Source organism: Podarcis tiliguerta (assembly GCF_965153285.1).
Source record: "Podarcis tiliguerta genome assembly, chromosome: 14".
In the NCBI taxonomy this organism is placed as follows: Eukaryota; Metazoa; Chordata; class Lepidosauria; order Squamata; family Lacertidae; genus Podarcis; species Podarcis tiliguerta.
Window position 1 is genome coordinate 22,281,015 of NC_139547.1, and position 22,468 is coordinate 22,303,482.

At 45.4% G+C, this 22,468-nt stretch overlaps 1 protein-coding gene across 2 annotated transcripts in view; it reads left to right on the top strand.

The window, feature by feature from the left end:
• Positions 1-22,468, top strand: part of IGF1R (insulin like growth factor 1 receptor) — a 182,957-nt gene that overhangs the window by 56,578 nt on the left and 103,911 nt on the right. The window lies entirely within an intron of this gene.

Consider the following 22,468-nt stretch of genomic DNA (forward strand, 5'->3'; position numbering starts at 1 on the left):
GCTTCAGGATAAGAACAGAAATCATGTGGTGTTGGCGCGGCAGCAGCGGGAGGCCCCATTAGCTAAAGTGTTGCTTTAGGTTAAGAACAGTTTCAGGTTAAGAATGGACCTCCAGAACGAATTAAGTTCTTAATCCGAGGTACCACTGTATTGTGAAGGAGGTTGCAAAACTTCTCTGTCCACTTTCTTCAATTTTTTTTTGAGGTAAAAGGACCAGAACTATATACAATACAGCTTTGGTAAGTTTGCCACTCTCTTCCTCTGCACTCCCCCTCCCCAAAAGAATAGAGAAGACTTGTTTGGGGGGGGGGCAGAAGATGAGTTGACCAAGTCATAAAAATATACAAGTTGAAGGTCTGGAGGGAGAAGCAAGAGGTAGGGCATTTGTGTGAATATAGCTGAGGGGATAGCTCAGTTGGTAGAGCATGAGTTTCTTAATCTGAGGGCCATGGGTTTGAGCCCCATGTTGGGTGAAAGATTCCTGCATTGCCTCATGGTCCCTTCCAACTTGATGAGTCTTATCATTCTAACCAGAGACACCATTTAAATCTAGGGCTGCCTGTGTGGCCTCTGCAGGTAGCTTTGTTGCCCCTGAGGCTTCCCCTGGCATTCTGCCTCCTTGGTCATAAGGTAATGAGAACGTTTACCTTTCTCTGCCTTGAAAAATATAGAGAGCAGCTAGAGAAAGTTGGGAGAGTGACTCTTCTTTCCCACTTCCCCTTTCAGCATGTGGACTTTCAAGACACAGGTTAATTCTACAAGCTCTGACGTCTACCCAGATCTGTAGGAAAAGCCAAGTGCGGGTGCCTGGTCTCCATGTGGGGGTGTAGGGTGGTCCACCACAGGTTCAAACCAGGCCTCAGTCTCCCCTCTTTAACTTAGAAGAGGAGCATAGGAGGCTATCCTCTGTACGTGCGAGAGAACCTGGATCCCTTTCCCCTTAACTGTTTCCTCTGCGAGATCAGGAGAAGGGGATGCTTCCCTGTTACCTGGGCAACAAAAGGGCTCGATAAATATTTTTGCACAGTCCGGTCTCGTGCGACGGCATTCTTAAGATAGGCAGTTTCTTTTGGCTCCTCTGTTTTTTCCTGGTTTGAAGCCTTGCCCTCGGTATACTGGGAGGCTGTTTCATCAACACACAGTGTAATCTCAGAATCGAAAGTTGTCAGCACCTAAAGTCACAGGGCCCTCCGTGCTGCGCATTCCTTTCTGGTACACAGTGGATCTGTGCTGGGGGGTGGGAAAAGGGCACAGGACCTATACAGAGGGGTCTGTTAGCTCAGGATGGAATGTTGGCCTATTTAGAGTTGTTGAAAGACTGGGGATCTTAATAGGTTGGAAAGCACCTGCTCGTCACTTGATAGGGGATCATTACTTGGTCACTTACCTGTCTGATCTTCACCATGGCCCTTTTTGGGGGGCTGCCTGCCTCTGGATAGCTCTCTTCCTGCCCTACTCCTTTCTTGCAATTCATTGCCCACTGTTGGGCAGATGGGCAAAATGACAGAAAGCAATATGTTGCTGTTTGTTTTTCGTTCATTAGATTTATACCCTATATTTTCTCCAAGGGGAGTGCAACGTGGTCCTCATTTTTATCTTCACAACAACCTTGTGAGGGAGGGTTCGGTTGAGAGGCTGTGATTGGCCCAAGGTCACCCAGTGAGCTTCGTGGCTGAATTGGGGATTTGCACCATTGGCGTCCAAAGTCCATCACTTGTAACTGCTACGCCGCAGAGGCTATTAAGACTCTTAATATGCTTGCTAAATTTGACAGTGATGCCCACCTCCAGTGCAGTGATGCAGAATTCTGCCTAACTGGTTGTTTTAACGTGATGCTTTTCTTCTACTTCTAACGTAACTTATTTCTCCCCCCCCCCCCCCATTTATGTACAGTCATACCTCGGGATGAATATGCTTCGGGTTAGGCATTTTCGGGTTGCACTCTGTGGCGACCCGGAAGTAACAGAGTTTCGCCGCGCACACATGCACAGACCGTCAAAATGACATCATGCGCAGAAGCGCCGAAACGTGGCACGTGCAGACACGGGTTAGGTTCGCTTCGGGATGCGAACGGGGCTCCATAACGGATCCCGTTCGCATCCCAAGGTACCACTGTATTTGGGTGGTTGAGTATTATAGTGAAATCATGCTCTTTGTGAGATTTTTTTTTTTAAATGGAGAGGTGTAGAATATCAACCTACCCACCCCATTTCACTGTGTGTCATTGTTCTGAGTCAGATTTAGGATTTATAGGAGCAAAGCAACAACAGCAACCACTCCCTTCAACAGCAAACATTCCTCTGCATCCACAGTGATTGAAAGCGTAAATTCAGAGGTAGATTCATATAGTAGACCCATCATCTTTGGGTAGGCCTCTGTATTGTTTGAAGTAGATCGGCAAGGATTTCCAACTTGGTAGTGCCCCCCCCCCCCCGCCCCGCAGCCTCCAAGATACGCTGCTGAAATGAATATTCCTTAGCGAAGCAATAACCAGAAGTTAATTTTTGTGTGAAAGGACATATGCGTTCCCTTCAGTTCCGGCACTCAAATTCCTGGTCTCAGAATTATAGCATTGAAATGTATGTCTTTGGTACTTACGTCCCAGTTAATGGATCGTTGAGTTCTAGTAAAAACAAAAAAGTAGATTCAACAAGTCTGAACTCCACCCTCCCCTGATCTAGACAACCTAATGCAAAGACATGCCAAAATCACCTTCTTGCCAGGCCGATTGGAAAGAGGTCAGGTCAGTGCAGTGAATCGTGCAGAAAGGCGGCAGGCAGCCCTTTCTGTGGGTGGGGACGTTTGGCTCGTGGGAGCTTCTGCTTATTTAATTCTCTTGCTAGAAATAACATCCATCTCGTGGCATTTTCGTGTGATCTTTGGGGCTAAAATGCCATCCCTGTGCTTGTTGATGGTGGAGCGATTATTGGGATCCTTAATTGTCCTGTGCAAGCCTTCTTACTTGGAGACCATTTTTATTTTTATTTTTCAAAAATACCCTTTTAGTTGAAGAATTCATGTCCCCCCCCCCCAAAAAAAAAATTTTTTTTGCTGCCTTTGTTTAAAAGCATGCTCAGAGAGGCGACTGCGCCTCTGCAGTGTTTTGTGTGTGTGCAGACATGTGCTGTGTGTGTGTGTGTGTGTGTGCATCCATACACTCTGTGGCACAGCTGCAGCACCGCCGGCAGCCAGACACCCAAACAAAAGAGGCAGCGGTAGCCTGGCTGATAGCAGTAAACAGAAAGGTGATGTGCTCATGGCTTCTGAGCCAAGCTTACTGTAATTTCAGGTCACCCTGCCATTTATCTTAAGTAAACAGGAGCTGCTCTGCAGCAGCATCACATACCTGGGAGGGATTTAAACTAGCTGCTTTCCCTATAATGTGTACAATGATGAAAAGTGGGAGGGGAACGCTTTGGGTCACCTGTTTTGTGTTGTAGGTTAGCTGGGCAACTGTATTCTATCAAGTTGTGATTTAATTTTAAAGAGAGTGAGAGAGGGCGTGTTTTCTAGCTTTTACCTTTTCATGGATCTCTCATATGTTCTGGTACCTGCTGGTGTATCTCCTTTGTGTGAAGAATCATAGAATTACAGAGTTGGAAGGGACACTGAGGATCATCTAGTCCAACCCCCTGCAATGCAGGAATATGCAGCTGTCCCCTACGGGGATCGAACCTGCAACCTTGCCGTTATCAGCACCATGCTCTAAAGAAAGCAGTGGGCACATTGGAATAGATAGCTTTGGTTGAATAACCTCTTTTACAAAAGATCTTCCCCCCCAAACAACCCCAGACTCTTGCATGGAAAACCACAGGGGCTTATAACCCGTGCTCAAATTTTGTGATAAACAAATTGGGACACGGTGTGGTCGGGTGCTAGGTGTTGAAGGCTGCACTTAAGATTTCCTTCATTAATAATTGGGAGGGGGCAGTTCCTTCCTGTGAAGCGGTGACCTCTTCCCTCTCTCCTTTCCCTGAAACCTTTTCTGAATTCCCACTTGCAGATAACACATTCTTGCCTTCTGTTAATGTGTAACTTCAACTCTTTCTCACCCTGCCCAGGCCTTACTCCCCTTTGCAGCCCCCTCCCCTCAAATGCCTTTCCATATAACAAGGCCTCTGCCTCCCACTTGTTGGCTTGTGTTTACTCTCTCATAGAGGCCAAAGGATCCTAGCATTTCAGATACTGAGCAACCTGTACCCTCTGGCACACAAAGTTGTCGTTCCTGCTCCTCCCCAACCTGGACAGGTAAAGGGACCCCTGACCATTAGGTCCAGTCGTGACCGACTCTGGGGGTGCGGCGCTCATCTCACTTTATTGGCCAAGGGAGCCAGCATACAGCTTCCAGGTCCTGTGGCCAGCATGACGAAGCTGCTTCTGACGAACCAGAGCAGTGCATGGAAAAGCCTTCCCGCCGGAGCGGTACCTATTTATCTACTTGCACATTGACGTTCTTTCGAACTGCTAGGTTGGCAGGAGCTGGGACCGAACAACGGGAGCTCACCCCATTGCGGGGATTTGAACCGCCGACCTTCTGATCAGCAAGTCCTAGGCTCTGTGGTTTAACCCACAGCGCCACCCGTGTCCCCAACCTGGACAGGTACAGAAGGTCTAAATTGATCTAGGGCAGGGGTTTCCCAAACTTGGGTCTCCAGTTGTTTTTTGCGACTACAATTCCCATCATCCCTGACCACTGGTCTTGCTAGCTAGGGATGGTGGGAGTTGTAGTCCAAAAACAGCTGGAGTCCTAAGTTTGGGATACTCAGATTTAGGGTAAGGCATAAAGGAAATTGCATTTCACTGAGTTGAACCATTGGTCTTTCTAGCTCAGCATTGCCAACACTGATTGGCAGCCCCTCAAGGTTTTAGGCCAGAGTCTTTTCCCAGCTGCATGCAGGACAGGAGCTTGCTTTTGTGCTCAGGTCCTGCTTGTGGGTTTCCTGTACGCATCTGCAAACGGGATGCTAGACTAGGTGGGCCATTGGCTCGATCCAGAAAGCTGTTCTTGTGTTCTTCAGCTGAGAGTGGCTTGAGGTCATCCAGGGAACTTTATGGAACGATGTGGGCTCTGCACCATCACTAATAATACATTCGGGGTAAAGAATCCAGCCTGCACTTTGGTTAGTTTCCAGAGCTCTCGGACTGAGACCCCTGTTGCTGGCTGGAAAACAAAGAGTAGCAAAAGGACCTCCCTTTTCTGGCACTTTAATTTTTCTCTATCTTAATGAGGTGTTAAGGTTAGTTTACATTTTGATAAATATAATTACTGCTTGCTGTGGCTCTGTGCCCAAGTGGGGCTGAAAAACAGACCACATTCAGTGAATATGACATTTATCTAATGGCATGATAATGGCCTTTTATAAGTGTTAACAGGTTTTTCTCTCCCCTCCCCACTGCCCCCCCCCAGTTGTAATAAGTAGTGCTCTTCATTTACTAAGGAAGGCGCTTGCTTTGCGGTTTGTGTACATAACAACAAAACAATTGGAAAGTTCTTCCTCTCTTTCCCCGTGGAATTCAGTGGGACTTTCCTCCCTGGCAACTGGAGATAGCACTTTGTTTTTTTAACTCCTTAGAAACTTCTTCAGTGCTGTGCTAAGTTTGGCAGAGTGAGAAAAGAGGGAAACCACCTTCAGTCTTGTCAATTCACTGCAAAGCGCTCACTGGTTTGTTTGCATGAAGCTCTCACAGGTGAATTTAGAGGTGTACCAAGCCCTATAGCTAGTGCGAGGGGGCGGCCATCTTGCATTTCCGGCCCTGGAATGTTTTGCACCATCCCTTGACGGCACATTGATTTTTATGATTTGCATCAAATTTCTAGATTGGGTGGGAGTGGTGGAGTTACAGAACATGAGGGTCTAGTAATGTTTTCTTCAATTTGGACACATGGTGAAAATTTCCGTTCTTGTTAAAGAAGATAATCTTTCACAAACGTTCCCATTCCTCTCCTCGGTTGATAGAGGCATGCTTGAAACTGCTTGTCTGCTTAAGTTCAATACTTCTTAATTTTTCTTCCCTTTGTACTGAGCTGGGAAATTCCCAAGTGCTTACTTGCCAGAATCGGACTCCAGAGTTTTAATTGCTGAATTGGTTGAATTCATTATTTAAAGGACATTTAAATAATAATAATTACAAAATCCCACCTTTTTACAAAATTGCAGATAGCAGATTTGCAAGATAGCAAAAAGAAGCAAAAGTTGGACTTCAATAAAAATGTTTTGCTATTGTCCCATTGTGTGCCTGACCCCATCATTAGTTGTACACACCCCCTCTTCCTACACCTTCATCCTCTCCGCTATCCTGGGCTCTCCTTCTCCCAAGATGCACAAGCCGACAACAAAGGGGGAGAGGGCTGTGGAATGAGGTGGGGGAGGCAAAGCCAGCAGAAATCTGCTTGCACGTTTAATTGTGCCTGTTACATATTATGGTTATTGTTTATATTTATATTTAAATTGCTTTATTTCCTTTCAACCACTCTGAACATGGAGGTATATTTGTCGAAAACATGGTATCGGGGATCGGCAACTGGGCTGCCTGCAGGTCCACGTGTTGCTGCAGGCTCCTTTCCAACTTCTCCCCTGCCTTGCTGACTTTAAGCCTATTCCGTTCCAGCCACTGCAGTGTGGGGTTGATTGTGAGGGGTGTTTTTGGTGCCCACAACAGTTTCCTCCCATTGACCCCAGAAAAGCTGGCATCACCTGCTAGGACTATGAAAGCTGGGCAGTGATCTTGAGAAATTTTGCAATCTGAATACAGTCATACCTTGGGTTAAAGTAGCTTCAGGTTGAGCGTTTTCAGGTTGCGTTCCGCGGCGACCCGGAAGTAACGGAACTGGTTAATTCCGGGTTTCATCACTCGCACATGCACAGATGCTCAAAATGACGGCATGCGCAGAAGTGGTGACCCACGCATGCGCAGACGTGGGTTGCGTGCTGCTTAGGATGCGAGCGGGGCTCCGGAACAGATCCCATTCGCATCCAGAGGTACCACTGTATGCATGGTGTCGCTGAACATCCCTCTTCCTCCTTGCAAAAGGGGTACTGCCTTTGTTCATCCCTCTGCTTGCATGAAAATGGTGTTTTGTGTGTGCGTTGGGTGGTCCTTTATTGTCAAGGGGCTATGCCCAAATTTCATGATTGGTTAAGGATCTGGGTAGTGCTCCTTGAGCCAGGAACTTCAGTGGCAGCCTTTGACATAGCGACATAGCATTTGCTCTCCTCTTAGCATTTGCTCCCCTGATTTCACAGGGTAGCGGGGAGGGCTCCTCTGAAGAAGTGAGATGGAAACATCTCCCCTCCCCTGCTTTGCGCCCAAGCAATTAACAATCCCTGAACTGTTCCCACATGACACATTACCCCTGTGGAGTTAGAAATGACTAGATGCTTAATTTGCATGTGTAAAACCCACCCTCCTGCCCTTCTGCCTACACCTTTTTCTGTGCATGATGATCAGCTTCTTTTAATTAACTTAAGAAGCTTCTAATTAAATATGGCTTTTATTATACGGATGCTAATTCTTTTTCTCCTACCCACCCAACATCCTCTTGCATACGAACAGGGGGGAAGATGTCTCTGCCCAAGTAAGAGATGTATCATAGGAAAATTATTATTTTCAATAGTTTTAGAGTAAAAGAATTACAGTTTTAATACATGACTTGGGTTGTCCTGTTGAAATAAACACATCAGTCAATATATTTGGATATTTTGGTGCCTGTGGTAGGAAGTCCATAAAACACACACACACACACACACACACACACTGCTTACTCAACTTGCCAACTCCCTTGCCATTCCCGCCCCCCACATTAACACCCTAGAGTTTATCCTCCCACCCCATGCAACTACTGAGCTCGCTTTTCTTGGCCCCCCTTTCAGAAGGTCCCCAGTTCAGTTGCCAGCATCTCCAGGTAGGGCCAGGAGAGATTGCTGTCTGAAATCAAGGAGAACTGTTGCCAGTCAGTGCTGAGCTAGATGGGGGTCTTACTCAGTATAAGGCATCTTCCTGTGTCCCTGTGTCTTCTTCCCAACAATGTCACAGCCAAAGCGCAAGTGTATCATCGGGGGAAGGGACCAATCTCCTCTTCCAGTGGGTGGACAAACACCTTTTTTCCACCTTGACTGTCCGTGTGAAAGGGACCCTGAACACTGAACATCCAAACTGACTGGCTGAGCAGGGAAGCCATCAACCAAGGGGAGCGGGCTCTTCAAAAGGAAGTTTCCCCACAGATCTCCCAGAGATGGAATCCCCCTTGCACCGTCCTCTTTGCCTCCTCCTCGTAACTTGGGCAAAGTTGAGGCCTCCTGTACGGCTTCTCTGAACGCAGATTCCTTGCTGGCATTTTGAGATGTCACAAACTAGATTACAATCCCAGGATGTGGTGTGGGAGGACGGCACAGCAGCTAGATTTATTACTGGCCCCAACTGCTTCAGTTTGCCACTATCTGCCAAAAAGCTAGACAATGCTCCCCTTTGAAGAGTTAGTTCATAGGAGTTAGTTTGCATACTTTTTTCAAAGGGTTGAATTTCCTAACCATAGTGTCTTTCGCTGCAACTAGCATATGTGTATCACTTGGATTTGTGATGATGATCTGAATGTATTACTTGAGTTTTCTCGAGAATCTTGTCATGAGTAGGCCTAAAAATCACGAGCCACTTGCAGTATGTGTCATTTTTGAAACACGCTACCAAAGTCATGAGTATCAGCTGCTTCAAAACTCGAAAGAAGTTGCACCCCTTTCTAAGAAGAATCACCTTCTTCCTTTTCTCCTATACAACTGCTGTGTTCTACATTGTGAAATAGGGAAATAGCTGAGTGAACGCTTTTGCTGTCAAGGTATGTGGTCATCACTGTTTCCTTATTTTACTTGGCTTTATTAGCTTCTTGGTCATAGAATTGTAGAGTTGGCAGGGACCATGAGGGCCATCTAGTCCAACCCCCTGCAATGGGAATCATTTTGCCTAACGTGGGGCTTGAACCCCTGACCCTAAGCAAAGAATGTGATTCCCCCCCCCCCCAAGCCCGGGGTCAGTAACAGCAACAACCAAAGGACTTCATTAAACTTCTGCCTTTTCTCTTCCTTTATCCTTCTCCCAACTCCGTAAATTTATACCTTATTTTCTTTCCCATCAGAAAGGTTCCAACCTTTCTCTTCAGTAGGTTTACAGTGGTACCTCAGGTTACATACGCTTCAGGTTACAGACTCCGCTAACCCAGAAATAGTGCTTCAGGTTAAGAACTTTGCTTCAGGATGAGAACAGAAATTGGGCTCCGGCGGCGCGGCTGCAGCAGGAGGCCCCATTAGCTAAAGTGGTGCTTCAGGTTAAGAACAGTTTCAGGTTAAGTACGGACCTCCAGAACGAATAAGTACTTAACCTGAGGTACCACTGTATTTCAATCCTTATTTAGCCTGTTCCAGACACAGTGACCAGAACAAGTTGTCACTCCTGTTCTATGAACTGCCTGCCATTTCCATAGTAACTGCAAATTGGTTTTAGATGACTTTTCAAGTTGCCAAGAATGCTACCCTTTGTGCCCCCCCCCCAGCTCCCCCTTAATTTGGGGTGGTCTTTGAAACGGGTGGCCTTTTAAGCTGCTGGCAGTTTAGTGACTTTGAGAGAGGGCCGGCCTTTTAAATGGTTTGCCACCTCTTGTGCCTACGTGTGGGGGCTTTAGGAAGGATTAAGGAATGTTGTCAGGAACAGAGATTCCAGAAATTCCTCAACCTTGGCTCCTCTTAATCTCCCAAATTACCTTGCCTTCTGGCTAGCTGGCGAGGAACTGGGAGAGCAATCTGCTAGGGAGGTTGAAAATTAGCAAAGAAGAAGAAGAAGATAAAATTGGGCAGGAGCTAAATTTTCAGAGCCACTGAGCCTGGAAAAAGTAGGAGAAGTACTTTCCACTGGGCAGATTAAAAATGAAGTTGTGAGTCAGAAGGTGAATTGAAGTGAATGTACTTGTCTTGGTGTACACTGTAGCATTGCTACCATTTAGGCCACGTTCACGCCCTATATTTAAAGCGCTATGAAACCCCTTCAAACAGTCACAGCTTCCACAAAAGGAATTCTGGGAGCTGCAATTGTTTGAGGGGCGCTGAAAGTTGTTATGAGACACCCTGATATAGCTACCATTCCTAGAGTTCCCTGTTAAGAGGGATTGATCGCTAAAACACTCTGGGAACGGTGGCGCTGTGAGGGGAACAGGGGTCTTGTAGCAACTCTCAGCACCCATAACAATCTGCAGTTCCCAGAAATCTTTGGGGGAAGGCTTGGCTGTTTAAAGTGGTTTCTTAGTGCTTTCATTGTATGATGTAAATCTGGCCTTAGGCAACGTGGAGTCTGTGCCCATATAGTCACTAGAATTCTACAGTATAGGAAGTGTGAAATGCAGCAAGGTGTTTTAAGTTCTTCTTTTTATATATAAAATGTAATAACATAAAACTTCTAGCTCTTACAGTTTCAGATGTGGAAAGCGTCAGATCAGTGCCTGAAATGTATAGGAAGACCAACAAAATTGTTGGATTTTCAAATTTTCCTGTGGTCTGGTGTGTACATTTTCAGCCTTCAATATTGGCCCTAATTCGACTTTGTACAAAGTTTTCCAGCTTTCTTTGGGGTGTATCTGCATTCTGTAACCAGCTCTCCTCACAAGACTATTGTTGTTGTTTTGGAGATAATGAAAAGGGAAGAGGATTTAGGATTTAAATTAATTGTGCAGCTTGGTATGTGCTATAGATAGTCATGAAATAGCTCAGTTTGTTCAGGGACAGATTTGCTGTCTGAAAATAGAAAATAATCCGGGAGAGAAGGTGGCCAGCCATGCAAATTTTGTAAATAAGGCAGCCTTGTCTAGGGATTGCAGGTGATCCTGTCATGTAATTATAAAGGCCAGAGAATTCCCCCCCGCCCAACGAAACAGAAAACCCAACATCTTCCTTGATGAGATAGTTAGGTGTTGGAATATGGGACCTGTAGGTAGTTTGTTAACTTGTGTGTGTGAGTATGCTTCAAAGAAATTTTTTGGTGTGCTGATTTCAGATGAAGCAAAAGTTCCCCGGCATTTTTCAGTTTTGGCAGCTAGAGGTGAAACAAACAAAAAAAAGCAGAATTATGTTGGCATTGAAATCAGTTACTTTTGATTAATTTGCAGCTTGCATAGGCCGGTGTGTGTTCTGAAATTATGAATAGTTTTTGTTTCGCTGCCTCTGAGACTCCCACTGCCCATGTCAAAAGGATGGATGGCAGGTGGGAAGGTTGTGTGAGCAGTCTCCAGCCGCTTCTTGCTCCAGCAGAAGGGCCTTGGGACAGGCTTTGCTTCTCATGGTGTACTTTTGTTCCACTACCACTCCTCTGGCCAAACAGGTTGGCAGGATCATTTCAGCGTCATAGAAACCTGCCAAACCTCTACACCAGAAGGGAAAAGTGAAGTGAATATACGCACCACAAAAAGAAGTTGCTAAGATTTCAAACCACCTTCAGCTCTTTGAAAGCCCTTTTCTCTTACCATAGTTTTTTTAAAAACATCTTAAGCAGAGGAAGGGAGAAAAGGAGGGGCAAGGATACTGCTGCTTTGTGTTGCAGTAATTTGTCTAATGCCCCGTCCCCGCCCCTAGGGAGTCACCAGCGTTTTGGGGGCAGTGGGCACATCTGCAAACTGGAGAAACTGTTTTGGGCCCCAAGCACACACAGAAAATATATATATCACATTGCTAGAATAGAATGTTTCTTCCAAACCTAATTTCAGAGGGAATGGGGGAGATGCTATGACTGCTGGTATGGCTGTTATCCACAAGTGTGATGTAATCAATACCTGCCCTAGACAACAGGCCAGAGATCTCTAGCCATCCTTTGTTCTTGTTTTGAAAACGGCACTGACTTCTTCGTTTCTTGGAATTCCTAAGTAGTGCCGAGTACGGGGCAGCTAGTGATTAATAGTTCCCATAGTTTTAGACGGATCTTAGGATGAATGTTTGCAGCTAGTGAATTATGAAAAGTTAAGGGCTGTTTTCTGATGTGCCTAGTGGTGGAAATTATACTTGAGTGCAATCGAGCATGTGCAGTGTGCTTTTTTCCTTATTTATCACTGATAGCTCTTACATACCTTCTAGGGCAAGAAGTGTGACTCTTTCCTAGGCATTCCCCACAACACTTCTTCCTTCTACAAACAATGTCTTGATGTGCCACTTGATATAGTTGAACGTGAGATGCCTGAAAAGAAGTGCACAGTGCCTTCAGTTTTCTAGCTGGACAGTTGTTGTTTTTTCAATTACAACTTAGCAGTCCCCTCCGTAGTGTTTTGCAAGCCAGTAGCATCTTCAGCTGAAAATCACCAGGCGCAGTGTTGTTTATGAGTATTCCCAGGTTATTATGTGGCTTGTTTCAAGGTCAAACTCACTTTTGGAGAATTGGAAACAGAACATGGTTTTTATTGATTCTGTTTCTTGTGAGTTTCTTCATTCTCTCTCTGTCTCTCTCTCTCTGTCTCTGTCTTTCTCCAAAGTTCTGCATTGGATACAATCTGGAGACTCTTAGAAAGTCACATTATTTGCCCTAGATTGCATACTTAAGGCAATTGGGCTGTATACAAATGCTGAAGCTACTGAATGTTTCTAGGCACATTTGTGTGAGAGTGTGTGTGTTTACACGGCTATAAACTTGCATTACACTGTTACACCATATTCAACAAAGACCTTGTCGATGTGCTCTATTAATTTCCATTGTTGCAGAAAAGGGACATTTCCAGAGTTAAGCAGTGCAAGTATTTTGTCTGTTTGAAAGTAAACAGCTGCTCAGATTATTTTAATGCACACATTTTAATATCTGCAGCAAGATGTTGATGATTTTTTTTTTTTTGCAACCTCCCCCGCCCCTCCACTGGCCCCATGGTCAGCTAGGATTTCTCTTTTCTGTGGATCTTTATATTAATGTGTCCTGCCCTTCAAATAAACATTTTGAGGGCAGCTTACACAATAATCCACGTCAAGCAATCAACTTTTAAAATAACAGAATTAAATTGCTGTTGTGGCATAAAACCCAATTGTCTGATACCACCATCCACCAACACCTCCGGCTTGTTGTCTAGGTGAGCTCTCTGCTGTTCTGTGACAGAGCAGAGATAGTGGTTTAGCACTTCCTTTGCTTAACTTGTATCAGACGTCTGGGGAGAGAGCTTGTTCTCATCATTTTAATGACACACTACCCTAAATCCGCCTTTGACCTCACTCAGTGGTTCTATATAGACCTTACAAAGGAAGTGGGGCAAGGTCAAACCCTGCCAAACACCATAGCCTAAATAATTGGTTCTTAACCTTTTTTGGGTCATGGACCCCCTTGAGAATATGATTAAAGCTATTGATCCCCTCCCCATACACACAACATTTTGTATACAATTTATATTATTGCACTGGAAAATCTCTTTGCACCTGTTTCATGGACCACAGGTTAAGAACCCCCGGTCTAAATAGAGTAGTAGGCCCCAGGACCACCTTCTGAAATTGGCCATCCAGGTAGGATTCCCAACCCAGATATAACCCTGTTCACATGTATGTTATTGGCATATTAGCCAGATACACCAATGGGATTGGTGGATCAAAACATCCCCACAGTAGTTGGGAGCTGCATCAGAAATAATGCTCATGTGAATAATCAAGGCGGCCAGAGCATTAAGAGGACACCCTATGGGGCCACATGGGTATTAGTATCAGACAGTAGATTGCTTAACCTTTCTAGAAGAAACTTAACTGAATGGGCCAAAGTGATCCCAGAAAATTTAGTTTCGGAACACAACAGGCAGAATAATTTAAAGTACAGGAGATCTTCCAGCATGGAAGCTCCACAAACACAAACCCACTGTGCCAACAAAATCTGCTTGTATCTGTGCCATCAATCATGGCAGCTGGCATGGTTTGAAAGTGAATAGCTGTAAAGGCTTGTGTGGGTTTGGGGAAAATAATAGTCACACAGGAGACTGAAGCCAAAGGAAGGAGAAGCTCATGACTTTCTAACCATAAATAGCGGGAGTGGGGAACTGCAGGCACTGTGGTGGAATGTGGCCCTCCATGCACCTCCGTGTGGCCCTTGAGACATTATCCAGGCCATGTTCCCTTCCCAATCCACATTCCTCACCAGCCTTGCTCCACACTCTCCTCGTGTCCTTTTTCTTCTGTCTGGAAATGTGTCGAGAATTGTGACAGTGCCTCTTGTTTGACTGGACTGACGTGTGTGTGTGTGTGTGTGTGTGTTTTAAGCAGATAATTAATTTTTCCTTTGTTATTCCCGGTAGGTGTTACATGCCACTGAAAACAAGGAAACGGTTTTCCATAACAGGTTACAGGGATATTGCGGCTTTTGAAATACACTTTAGTCATAAATTTGCAATCTGATGTTTGGAGACCTTCTGTCGCCTCAAACCGAACTGTCGCCCTTCTTTGCAATATTCAGAGAAAGATGAACTCTCCATGTGGGGGAAGGACCTTTGCTGTGTCTGCAGTTAATGATGGGAGATCATAGTGTGTTTGCCTCCCCCCCCCCCCCAAAAAAAGAGAGAGATCCTGCTTATAGTGGTTTTTGGCTAAGAAGTGTGAAAACTCTCAAAGACCCTTTTGTTTTCCTGCAGAAGAGTTTTTTTTGCATACTAACAAATGTTTTCATACAAAACAGCGCAGCATTCCTTAGCCTGGTGCTCTCTTGATGCTGTGGGCTACAAACCCCTATCAGCCCTGGTTGGTAGGGCTGGGCTTGCTGAGGCTGATGGGACTTGTAGCCCGAAACATATGGAGAGCACCAGGTTGGGGAAGCCCAATGTAAAAGGCGTGAAGATATTTAGTGGCTTGTTTTTAATATGTGCAAAAGTGGGTGGGTTTTTTTTAAATACATTTTTGTGAAAGGTGCTGGGAATTGAAGCCTATCTTGTGTTTGTCCTGATGCTTTTACACATAACACAACACAACATAACATAACCCTACACGTGGTGTAGGGTTTTACATTAGATGCTCCTCACCCTTCTCTTATTGGTGCTGACAATAAGTCCTTCAGCTGACTGGATAGCTCAGTTGGTTAGAGTGTGGTGCTGATAATGCCATGGTTGCAGGTTCGATCCCTGTCAGGGACAAACTGCATATTTCTGTATTGCAGAGGGTTGGACTGGATGATCCTTGGGGTCCCTGCCAACTCAACAGTTATATAATTCTGTGATGATGAGGATGATGATGATGATGATCCTCAGGGTCCCTTCCAACTCTACAGTTCTATGATTCTGACGACGATGATTTTATCTCATCCTTCTTGCAAGGAGCACAGGACAGTATACATACCCTGCTTGCTCTCAACAACCTTATGAGGTAGTAGTTTAGGGTAAGAGAGAGCAACTGGCCCCATGGCTGAGTGGAGATTTGAACCCTGTCTCCAAGGTCCTGTTCTAACACTCTTAAGTGTTGCACCCCACTGGCTGTCCATCAACTGAATGGAACAGGAAAGACTAAATGCTGAGGTGTAAGTCTGCTGACCAGGATCCGCTACTCAGAAGCTTTGGGGTAGATTCAGGAACTCAGTGGGTGCTCTGTATTGATGTGATTTGAGGATTGCTTCTGTGAAGCCCAGCTTTGGCTGTAGTTATTTTGAGGATAGTGTGGTGGTTGAACCTGCGCTGTAATTAATTAGAAACCTCAACGATGAAAGCCCTGTTGAAATGAATAGGAGTTGCATAACATTCCCACCCACATTTCCATGGAGTTTGTGTTGAATTTCTGGAGGTTGTGCATTTGATTTCCATCAGGCAGTCTCTTGGCTTATCTTCAAAATAGGATGAGGATGCTCGTCTTCCAAGTTGGTTTCCTAAAAGCCGTGGTTGTAGAACAGAGTAACCTTGTGCTCAGAAGTATTTTCATTAATTGTCCTCACAGGTGATCTTCAGCGCCCATAGCATGAAGTCAATCCTCAGGTGGTTGAGTGAATAGATCCTTCCACCAAGTAACTTTATGTTAGCTTACCTGGATTGAAGAGAAGACTGGATTTGTGGTTCTTAGAGCAGGCAGTATAGGAGCTTCAAATTGCTGTGAAATGCAGGCAAATGGTGTACATGTTTTTTCTCTCTTACACTGAATCACAACGTTGTCCACCTAGCTCAGTATTGTCTCTGCGTTGTCTGGCTCACCAGGGTTTAGATGGGGAGAATTCCCAACCCAACCTGTAGATGCCCTGAATTTAGCCTGGCGCCTTCTGCATGCAAAGCAGGTGATCTACCGCCGAGTTACGGCACTTCCATGGAGGTACAGCCTAAGGGCACGGTAGTTTCTAGATCGAACCCTAGACAAATAATGCACCACACCCTGGTTTTGCACCTCCAGTTCGGTGTTGCAGATGATAAATCTCTGGCTTTGTTTTTGTGCTTGCGTATTTCAGAGAAGTGGAAAGTCCCTTTTCAGTCTTTAGGGTTTGAGAGTGCTGTTGAGCGGTTAAAACATTTCAAGGTATACCTGAGCCACATTGAGCAATGTGTGCCCTGAAAAGCAATTTTTGCTCGCCCCCCCCCGCCATATTTACTTCTGTCATTTGCCATTCCTCCTTCTAAAACGGTACTCTGGAGGGTGAAATCTGAAAGATTTGTGATTTGAAATATTTGAAAGTGGTGTGCTCACCTCTAACGCTTAACAGTATAGACATGATTTTTTTTTTTTTTTAATTATACGTCTCCTAAGCATGCTGTTGGCTTACATTGGGATTTTTTTTCTTAAACGCTCTAGAAATGCAGCAATGAAAGACTAACTTTCCTCAGAACAGCCACTGAGTTTACTACCCTGCCCACGATGAGCCATTCATGGTTGCATTCCACATCCCCTGTTCATCAGCTCGTCTATGTTTTATAATTACTGTTTATTTTTAAGAGCCTCTTAAAGCCACCCGGAGAGGAGGTGAATCATAGGGACTCCTGGTCTTTGCAAAAAGAAACCCTTTTTTGTGTGTGAGAAAGTCAGGCTTGGTCCATGAAAACGATTCTCCTCTTTTTGCCCCACACTCTCTTAAGCCAAAGTCTGGCAAATGGTAGCTTTTGCAACTGACTAAAGAGAGATGCAGTGTGCTTTTCATATGGATGCCGGTCCCTTTTCAGCAGAGAGGTTCCTTGAATCTGGGGAGATCTGGATTTGAGTCTTCTCTGTGTCATGGATCCTTAGTGTGGCTTGAGCAGGCTGCTTTGCAGAAACATCTGACATGCATTGGCTAGAAAATTGAGAAAGGAACCCCTCGTCGGCTGCAACTGGATTTTGGAACTCCTTGCTGAGAGAGGTTCTTCTACCAACATGCAGCAACCTTTTAAATAGTTATGATAAGCTGCCTTCCATTGAGTCAGATGATTGCCCCACCTACCTCAGTATTGTCTGCACTGTCTGGTAGTGGCTCTCCAGGGTTTTCAGACAGCAAATTTCCAGCCCTACCTAGAGATACAGGGGATTGAACCTGGGACCTTCTGCATGCAAAGCAGATGCTCCACCACTGGGCTACAGCCCTTCCCAGGGTCATTAGACCTACTGAACTGACTTTTATTTTTTTGCTCTGCTGTTCTGTGTTTTAATCTATATTTCTAATTTAATTATGTTTTTAACTAGCTGCCATTTCTATCCACTTTAATCTTATTTTAATCATCTTCTTACTTACTTGTGAGCTAATTGTTCCTTATTATGGGTTTTATTGTCACTTTGATCTTTTTTCAAAAACTGGAAAGGCAGGGTACGGACATGGGTGTCAATGATAAAATGGGAACCATAGTTAAACCTGCGCTACAATTTTATTGAGAAACAAAGGGCACAGGGCTATCTAGTGGGCCTCCTCCTTTCTTTCCTGAGGACTGGGCAGCTTCCATTGGTGACTACTTCTTCTTCTCCTCCTCCTCCTCCTCCTCTTATTATTACTCACTCATCTGACAGGGTTGTTCTAGAGTGCAGTGGGTTCTCCCGTCTAAATGTTGTGTGTAGTGTCTTCTGTAGCGCTATCCAATAACAAAAGGAGTTCCTGCCTGGGGCTGATAGGACTGTGTTAACTGTTGGCCTGGGTGCGGGGAGCATCATTGATGGGCCTCTTGCTTAGGTGCCACTGACTGCCCTGGGGCCTAGTGGCTAGAGCATGTTCTTTGATACCCACAAGGTTCCATGCAACTGGCCAAAAGGTTCTCAAGAGCAGATTTGGGAGAGACACCTCTGAAAACCTTGCAGTACTCGTTGACTATGTAGATCAACATTTTAAATATTCCGCACCCAAGTTACTAGCCTGCACACTTATCCACTTTCCAAAGGCTGGCAGAGGAGAAACAGAGCTGCATTGCTATGCTGGACGGAGAGGCAGGCCCAGATGCTCCTACTCGCCTACATGTAATTCCTGGTTGCCTGGTGCTCAAATACAAGCCTGTAGATTTGACTTGATTTAATATTTGTATTACACTTTTTCAACAACAGATGTTGAGCTCAAAGCAGCTCACAATAATCACAGTAGCATTAGGGGAGAAATGTTAAACACTGCAATGTCAAATACAGTAACATATAAATAAAGCAAAGCAACAACAGCAAATTACTCAAAACAATCCAATCTAATAAACCATAGTAATTCAGAATATTGGAAAGAGTGTTGGGGAACTTTAGGCTTGAATGCCAGATGTGCCTGCCTTCTACTTTGCTGGGTAGAGCATGGGACTCTTAAACTCAGGGCTGGGGGATTGAGACCCAGGTAGGGCAAAAGAGTCCTACATTGCAGGGGGTTGGACTAGATGATTCTTGTGGTACCTTCCAACTATACAGTTTCATGATTCTATGTTTTTCATGCCCTTGGAACCTTCTAGGCCCACACACTTTATCTCCTTGCTTCACCACACTCTTTGGTTGCTTTTGCCTCACTGTAATGTGTCCTTACATTATGTAATGTGTCCTAAAGAAGGCTGATCGCCGAAGAATTGACGCTTTTGAATTATGGTGCTGGAGGAGACTCTTGAGAGTCCCATGGACTGCAAGAAGATCAAACGCATCCATTCTTAAGGAAATCAGCCCTGAGTGTTCACTGGAAGGACAGATCCGGAAGCTGAGGCTCCAATACTTTGGCCACCTCATGAGAAGAGAAGACTCACTGGAAAAGACCCTGATGTTGGGAAAGATGGAGGGCACAAGGAGAAGGGGACGACAGAGGACGAGATGGTTGGACAGTGTTCTCGAAGCTACCAGCATGAGTTTGACCAAACTGCGGGAGGCAGTGGAACACAGGAGTGCCTGGCGTGCTCTGGTCCATGGGGTCACAAAGAGTCGGACATGACTGAATGACTAAACAACAACAACAATGTGTCCTTGAACTTGGAAGGAGGATAGAGAAGGGTGTGCATGTCTGTAGAGAAACCTAGCCTAGATTGCAGAAGTAAAAGTGACCTTAGTTGCTCTGCCCTCTTTTGCTTCTGGCCCTACCATTGTCCTTCGGCCCCCAGAGGGTTGCCCAGGAGGGGATGTGGCCCTCAAGCTGAAAAAGATTCCCTGCTCCTGCTTTAGACAGTAATGAACTGCATGGACCCCTGGCCTAACTTCTGTGCCTGTTAATTACAAAGTCTGCCAAGTTAGAAAAGGACCACTATTTTGTCACTTCTGAACAAGGGAGATGGTAATTGCTTGCTCAGTTGAGGCCTTTAGCTCCTGCCTGCTTAAGTAGGGTTGAATCAACCGACTGTGTTTGCACGACCAAATTTTTAAAGAGCAAAATGCTGCCAGTGATATTTGGAGCGCGCTGTGTGTGTGTTTGTGTGGTGCCAACCTTTACTGTGTTGCAAAACGATGTCGCTGAATGATGCACCCCTCGTGCCTGTGCAAGAAGAGTGTGTCAGAGGCTGTTCCCTCAAATGCTGGGCTTCCTCCGAGGCCTGTGAATAGCTTTAATGCTTTTTTACTCAACGTGTCAGGATGCCATTTCAGCACATCTGTCAAAGCAGGAGCCAGGAGCAGCTGCTGGTGTTTGGAAGCTTACCTTGACGCCTTTCATCGCCTGATTCATCCGAATTTGGTGTTTTGGAAGGGCCTACATGCAGATTTTGTTGAAGTCCTGGAGGTATACGTGCCAACTTGACTGAGGCTTGGATCTAAACCCTTTCTCTCCTCTCTTCCCACCTGCATTTTGGAGTCCAGAGAGGACTACGCCATTTGCTATTCGTTATGTCAAAACAGACGTGTGGCAGTTTATTGATAGGGGGGGGGTGGTTAGCCTAAAGGTAGCATGCTAAGTCATACTTCCAGGAACTCATGAGGGAATAGCATGAAGCTCCTTTCTCCAAAGATACTGTCTTCTGATTTTACAACACTCCGTGTGCTTCCAGAGCCAGCCATTTGGTTGCCCTGTGTCATGTTCTTTTAAAAGGAACATGATACATTGTTTACCAAAACGATTCCTGCCTGGAAGAACAGGTTTTTATTACACCAGCCTTCAGTTTCCAAGCCCCTATGGCTGCAAAGTTCCTCAGCTTTTTTTGTGCTTTAAAATCTTCTCAAAATCTCTCGGGGTGGGGAGGTGATATGGCTGCAGGAACTCCTACTGGTCAGACTAACTTCTTATTAATTCTCTTCCTGGAGCTGAAAATGCAAATATTTTGAGCTGTAGCAAGATGACTTGAAGAACCTTTCCATGCAGTCTCATTTCAGAGTAGGAAACTGTGTGTTTTGTAAAGTCGAGCATATGCGTGCGGAGGCAGAAAAGGGGATGGACCTTATATGTCTATTGCATTTTCAAATATACACTGTACCTCTGGTTACGCACTTAATTCGTTCCAGAGGTCTGTTCTTAACCTGAAACTGTTTTTAACCTAAAGCACTACTTTAGCTAATGGGGCCTCCCACTGCTGTTCTCATCCTGAAGCAAAGCTCTTAACCAGAGGTACTATATCTGGGTTAGCGGAGTCTGTAACCTGAAACGTATGTAACCTGAAGCATATGTAACCCGAGGTACCACTGTACCGGGTCCTTTGGAACTAGTGATAGCCAGCATGGTATAATGGTTAAGAGCAGGGGTCAGCAAACTTTTTCAGCAGTGGGCTGGCCCACTGTCCCTCAGACCTTGTGGGGGGCCGGAGAATATTTTGTGCCCCCCAAATAACCCAGAGATGCATTTTAAATAAAATGACACATTCTACTCATGTAAAAAGACACTGATTCCCGGACCATCTGCCGGCCAGATTGAGAAGGCGATTGGGCCGAATCCAGCCCCCGGGCCTTAGTTTGCCTACCCATGGTTAAGAGTGTTATTTTAGGACCACATTTATATCATATGATGCCACTTTAATAAACAGTCATGCCTTCCTCCCCAAAATTCATGGAACTATAGTTTGTTAAGGGTGCTGAGAGTTGTTAGGGGATGTCTATTCCCCCTCACAGAACTGCAGTTACCATATTTTTTGCTCTATAAGACTCACTTTTTCCCTCCTAAAAAGTAAGGGGAAATGTGTGTGCGAATGCAGGCTGTGCAGCTATCCCAGAAGCCAGAACAGTAAGAGGGATCGCTCTTTTTCTTGTTTTCCTCCTCCAAAAACTAGGTGCGTCTTATAGAGCGCAAAATACAGTAAATGGATTATGAAGCCACTCTTGGGAATTGTTGCAACTCTGGTTGTGAGGATGAAATGGGGCAGGGGAGAACCATGTACATCAATCACACCAAGTTTCTTCAAGGAAACACGGCACAGAATTGTAATAATTGAAAATATTACTGTTTCATAACGAAGGCAGACGTTCTAGGCCTGCTGCAGATGTCGCCTTGTTGGACTTAGCATTCTTTCTGGCACGTGAGTGCAGGCTGTGGGCGCTCCCGTAGCAAAAGGGCGGAAAGACGGTCTGCACGCGCTCAGGAAAAACGTTTCTGTTCACTAATCTCCATTTCTTCCTGTCATGGAGTGGGTGGGGGAACCCTGCTCTGGATGGCGAGCCTTGTTTATAGCATGACTAACAGAGCCTCGGTGGCGCTTGTAATAGCTTATTACGGTTTTGAATCTGGTCAGCTTTTGAAACTGGGGCACGGCAGCTCTTTCTCTTTTCTTTTCCCCAGAGCGGACTGTGTGCGTTGACTCGTCCCAGGGATGACTTCTTTTTCTTCCTTGCTTTCTTTTATAACCTGCATGTGTTTGAGAGAGAAACGGGGCCCCTGGCCTGCTAAAAAAAGGCTGCACCAGGAAAGCGACTGAAAAGGCCGAGGGTGTGAGTTCCGAGGAGCTGAGATCAGGGGTGGTGAAACTGGTGCCTTTCCCCTCTCTCTCCACCCCTTCGATGAGGCCCTGTGCTTGTTCAGGCTGCTCCAGGCCCTGGAAGGCTACGCTCAAGTGAGGCACCTCGAAAGGGGTGGTTGAAGCGAGGGGTGGTCTGTTTTTCCGCCCTTTGTGTACAGGGAAAAGAGGGAGGGCTCTGCAGCACACACTCTATTTAAAGCTACCCATGAAGGCGAGCCCACTTGCTTGAAGATGGCTCCTCCTTTATTCCCC